Genomic DNA, 6139 nt, shown 5'->3' on the forward strand with positions numbered 1-6139 from the left:
ATGAGATCCCTAGAAGAATGCAGTCCACTATTTATACCTCTATAGCGGCAAGATACTTTCCCACTCACATTAAGAAGTTACACAAGGGCTCAGATTAAAAGAAATTAAGAAACTGTGTTGTAGTGATTGATGATCAGGATCTCTTTTCTTTTCTAAAGATGAAATCATTCATGGGAAGCCCCAGGGCTGGATTTAGGTTTGATGAAGCCCTAAGCCAGTGGTGGCGAACCTTTTAGAGACCAAGTCTCCAAACTGCAACCCAAAACCCACTTATTTATCGCAAAGTGCCAACATGGCAATTTAATCTGAATACTGAGGTTTTAGTTTAGAAAAAACAACTCATACATTAACATCTTTTGTCTTAAAAGAAGAACACAATAACAAAGCTGTGGCAAGGAGTTCCACAGGTTAATTACATGCTGGGTAAGTGGGTGTTCCTCTTTTAGTAGAGGATTTCACTGAAAGGTGGGAGGCGCTGCAAAGCCCGCGCTGTGGCCCGGGCGCTCTGCTCCCCTCCAGGTATGCCACGCTGTGAGCTATGTTCCCCTCCAACCTAGCTCCTCTCCAACCCCACCACGGGAATCACCTTCGCCACAGACTCAACAGGCTGCCGTCTGTGCTGCACCCTCACACCGCATGTGAGCCGCCCGGCATGTGAGCCGCCCTGCCGCATGTGACAGGGGAGGGAAGAAGCGCTCCCATTGGGCTGCTGGGCAGAGGGGCGGGTGATGTGAGAAATGCCCTCAGGCACGTGTGGAGAGGGGGAGGGGAGCAGCCCGGCCTTGCATCCCTCTGGCTTTCTAGTAACGAACACAGGCGAACTCTGTGCTGGGGCAACAGCGCGCGTGCCCACAGAGAGGGCTCTGAGTGCCCCCTCTGGCACGCGTGCCATAGGTTCACCACCACTGCCCTAAGCTATTGAAGGTAATGGGGCCCTTTATATGTCCAGCTGTCCTTTGTCAACAACAAATAGTTGCTGTTTTTTGTGTTGAATACATGCTATATGGTAATTTATGGACCTAATAGGTATCTAAAGCCATTTGCACATAACAAAATATGTATTTTAGGGAGCAGGCTAGCAGGCGGGGCCCATTACTTACATCATAGGATCCTACACAACACAAAACACTGTTGCTGAATGTAGATTTTATTTTATTTGTTTTTTATCTTATATTTTGGAAATGTACATCCAGTTTTTTTTCCTTTAAATTTTTTGGGGGGGGCCCAAGAGAGTGGGGCCCTAAGCTGTAGCTTGTTTAGCTTATACGTAAATCTGGCACTGGGAAGCCCTGATTCAGATTGATGCTGTGATGTGAGGGAAGTGGGAGGTTTGTTTTTGTTTTTTAATCTCTTCCCTACTGTCATTTTCCTGCTGCCTATCAAAGCACATATCGTGGCCCGCTGACCAAATAAAATATGAAGGTACCAGATGAAAACTTGCATATTGACTCACCCTCCCAGAAAACACAGCAGTTGGAAGGGGGTGCCATTTGCACCCTTCCCCCTTATCATAACCATAACTTCCACTGGCTAGAAAAATCACAGGAGATTGTGGTCACATTTATCTCTATCATGCAATGTAGTTTGAACCCCAGAAACATTCCATGAAGATCAATATAGGTTTTCTTTGCACATGTGAGAGTTTGATTTAGGCCTTACAAAGTCTTTAAGGACTTTTGAGCAGATATGCTCTGGGACTGGATTTTTTAGTTATATGGGGGATTTGATTTAGATTGAGTGTTGCATGGAGAGGGTGCTTAAAACTTTCCCTGGTGACATTTTCCCAACCTGAAATGGCTCTGGAAATCATTATTTTCCCCACTGAGGAAATTATATTTAGCCACCCTAACATGAAATTTCCCCAGCAGTGTCTCTTTCGGGGTTTTTTTTCTGGTCAGAAAACTGTATGGGGAGGGAAGACTTCAGGCTCATCTCCCTGCACACCATGATCTCATTCTAAATCTGGATCCTTGATAACCTGCAAAGCACAGGATGACCAGCACACATCTGATCAAACTTCCTCACAGAGGTTGCAAAGTTCTTGCGCCACATGAATTGGCTTTTATGTTGCACCTTTCACTTTGGTAAAGGTTCTTTTTAATGTACACAAGTGGTTTGATGCAGAGGCTATTTCATATAAAATAGGAGAGAGTTTGGGCTCTTTAACTGCCAAATATTCAAACAGTGAACACGTAACTCAACCAAAAACATTCTTATTTGTGATTTGTGGATGTGAAAATGTACATATTACTCTGTTTTGTCCCTGTATATTTCTTTCTGTGAGGCAAATAACTGCACAGGGGGGGAGTGTTAAAAAAATCTTTCACCCATGCAGTAGTCCTTCTCTACAGGCCAATCTAAATGTGATTTTTTTCTGAGTTGGGTTTAGATTTTGCTGTCCTGACTCTTGTCCCCCTCTGTCAGTTGTCAGCTGCTGAGATCTAATCTCCCAAGTGTTACTGAATTCAAATCAGATTGAGACTGTGGTTAAGGGTGAGAAGGGGCCTCCCTACTATGCGGTTTCCGGACCAGAAGTGGCCCCAGTGGCATTATTTGCCCTTTTGGAGAGCTGCATGTATTCCTCCCCAATGGCGCAAATAACATCCCCAGGGCTGTTTCGGGTGAGAAAAATGTCAAGGAGGATGGTTGAAGACCCTTCTCCCACCTTGGTCCCTCCATTTTTTAATATGGCTGCTACATTTCCCAACAGCTGACATCTTAAGGGGAAATGAGAAGTGGCTTAGAGAGGAACCCATACTAGGGCTGTCGATTTGGTTCGTCCTGAACCGAAAAAGAGCCGAATTTTCCCCAATTCAGCGGTTTCTAGTTTGGATGGAACCAAATTCAAAAAAGGCGGGAAAACAATGAGCCGAATTCGGCGAGTTTGGGGCGCTCGCCGAATAAATTCGGCAAATTCAGGGGCTCTGAATCAGCAGCATACCCATAAAGGCATTAAAAACACATTCATGCCTTCCGCGGCTCTGGGGGGGAGTTTCTGGAGGTAGAGGTCCCAAAATTTCAGCGTAGCTTGAGGGGACCCTTCCTTCAAGAACCCCCATGTTTTGTGAAGATTGGGTCAGGGGCCTCCGAGATATGGGGCCCAGAAGGGGTCCCCTCAAAATCGCCCACAGGAATAAAGGCATTAAAAACACATTCACACCTTTCCGTGGCTCGGGGGGGGGCATTTTTGGAGGTAGATGCCCCAAACTTTCAGCGTAGCTTGAGGTGACCCTTCTTGCAAGAACTCCCAAGTTTGGTTACGATTGGGGCAGGGGGTCCCGAGTTATGGGGCCCAGAAGGGGTCCCGAGTTATGGGGCCCAGAAGGGGTCCCCCCACCCATCTGCCCATTACATCCTTTAAAAACACATTTGAGTTGGGCCGTACCATTACCCCGGCCTGGGGGTCTGGTCTGGTGGTTGCCTCTGCAGTTGGGCCGTACCATTGCCCCAGTCTGGTTGCCTCGGCAGTTGGGCCATACCATTACCCTGTTGCGGGAGCTGGCGGATTGTGCGAACGCCCAGGAATAACCACCAGTACCAGTAGAGCTTGTAGGAAATGCAGTTGTTTATTCACAGTGCTATTCACACACTCTTCCACCACTATCTCCCGACATTAGACTCATGGAGTCAAATACTTATATACAGATGCCATCTCCAGGCAGCAATTAGTGTTACAGGCTGAGTCACCCTCCAGGTGCAACTCATTATCTTCAGGCTGAGTCACCCTACAGGTACAACTCATTAACTCAGTCTCAGGCCTTCTAGGGGCTTTCCAGGATATTACATCAGCTTAGCTTGACACTTAGATCCCCTGAATCTAAATCCACCTGTCATAGCTAATATGAACAGACTTGCATATTCTGTCACTCCTTCTCAAGTTTGTCATATTTGCTTTGACAGTTGCAAGAATCTATTGCAATCCACCACCTTGGTGAACAGATCTGCAATATTGTTTACACCTTCACATCTCATTACTGTTATCAGATTATTGTTTATTGCAGCCGACACATTTTGATACTTTATCTTGACATGCTTGCTCTTGCCACGGAATGACTGCTCGTTAGCAAAAGTTTGCGCTGCTTCGTTATCTGAAAACACTTGTACCAGCAGAGATACATTTACACCCAATTCCTTCATTAAGAACACAAACCATTCTATTTGTCCCACACACTCGCTAATGGCGCTATACTCTGCTTCATATGAGCTAGTAGCCACGAATGTTTGCTTAAGGGACTTCCAGTGAATTGGTGCCTTCCCCAGAAACAAGATGTACCCACTTGTTGATCTGAAATCTTTCTCATCTGCCCAGGATGCGTCCACATACGCTGTCAGACTTCCTCCCTCTGCCCTCAGGTTTAACGGCTTATCCACGGTGCCCTTTAAATACCTAAGAACCCGCTTAGCAGCCTTCCAGTCTCTTTGCTTTGGAGACATATTTCGTTTAGTGAGACAGTGTACAGCTTGATAGATATCTGGTCTTGTCCAGCAAGCAAGGTACAGAAGGCTACCGACAAGAGACTGATATAGCTCTCTGTCACACTCCTCTTGCCCTTCTGTCTCATCTTTCACATACCCTGTGACCATTGGGGTATCCACAGCATTTGCATTTGCTAAGTTAAACTTCTCCAGCAATTGCTGTATTTTTCTTGGTTGAGACAAAGAATAAAATCCCTCCTTGTCTCTGGTCACTTCCACCCCCAAATAACTTTGGATTGGTCCCAAACATTTCAACTTGAATTTTGTGCTCAACTCCTTCTGAAATTGCAATTGTTCCTGTTTTGTACTGGTGACCATACAAATATCATCTTCAAAAACAATCAGATATGACACGCTTTGCCCCGTGCTTCTCGAATACAGACAGGAGTCAGCCACACTCTGGGTGAAACCTAATTGCTTTATGGCTTTGTTAAAGCAATTATACCATTCCCTGGCAGATTGATGGAGACCATAAAGAGCCTCGTTTAACTTTAACACCATGCCTCCGTCTTTTAGCTTGTAACCGGAATTTGCTCTATGAAAATCGTTTCCTTTAATGGAGCGTTGAGGTATGCAGTCTTGATATCATAATGCCATACCTCCAGATTCTTTAACCCTGCTACTGCCAGCACAGATCTAACAGATTCAGCACGAATTGTCGGACTGAAGCATTCATCATAGTTTAGGTATTTTCTTTGGCTATATCCCTTGCAAACAAGCCTGGCCTTTCTTTGCACAGCACCATTTGCAAGCCTTTTAACCTTGAAAATCCATCTGCAACCTATTACTGATTGCCCGCTTGGAAGTGATGTGGGAGTGAACACCTTATGCTCCTTCAGAGCTTCCATCTCCATATCCATCTCTTCAAGCCATAAATTCTTATCTTTATCTCCCAGAGAAAGAATTTCCTGGTAACTAGCAGGTTCATGGATTGACACATAATTAGCACAGTCACAGTATTCATCAAACCCAAACCTTATAGGAGCTACACCCTTTGTAGTCCTGTCAGAATGTCTGACTACCATTTCCCCCGCCTCCCCTTCTTCTGAATCTTCAGACTTTGCAGCTTGCCTGCTGGGAGTCCTCTGCGGGGAAAAGTTTACCACTTGGGTTTCTGCCTGTTCACTTAAAGGGAACTGCACTGTTTCCTGCTCCTTTTCCTCCCCATGCAGCCTTGGCCAGTTTAAAGATTCCCCAAAGCTTGCTGATCTGCTGAACGTGATCTTATTTTGGGGATCTCCAAACCTGTAGGATTTGGCTGCATTCTGATAGCCTAGGAAAAGTAATTGTTTAGACCTTTTGCCACCCTTTCTTCTTTGATGCAAAGGTATATTGACCCAAGCTTTAGACCCAAAAATCCTCAAATGCTTTAAAGATGGGTTCTTCCCATATAACACTTTATAGGGGATGTCATTTATGTTTGAGGTCCACAAGCGGTTGATCAAGTAATTTGCAGTCTTGATCGCCTCTCCCCAAAATTTAGGTTTGAGCTGAGAGTCTTCCAGCAGAGCTTGCATCATTGATTGCAAGTATTGATTTCTGCGCTCTGCGACCCCATTCTCCTGTGGCACCCCAGGATTAGCAAGTCTCTGCTCAATGCCTTTACTTTCCAGCCACTGAGTCAGGGCATGTGATAAGAATTTTCCACCCCATCACACTGTAT

The sequence above is a fragment of the Euleptes europaea genome, chromosome 3 (assembly GCF_029931775.1).
Source record: "Euleptes europaea isolate rEulEur1 chromosome 3, rEulEur1.hap1, whole genome shotgun sequence".
In the NCBI taxonomy this organism is placed as follows: Eukaryota; Metazoa; Chordata; class Lepidosauria; order Squamata; family Sphaerodactylidae; genus Euleptes; species Euleptes europaea.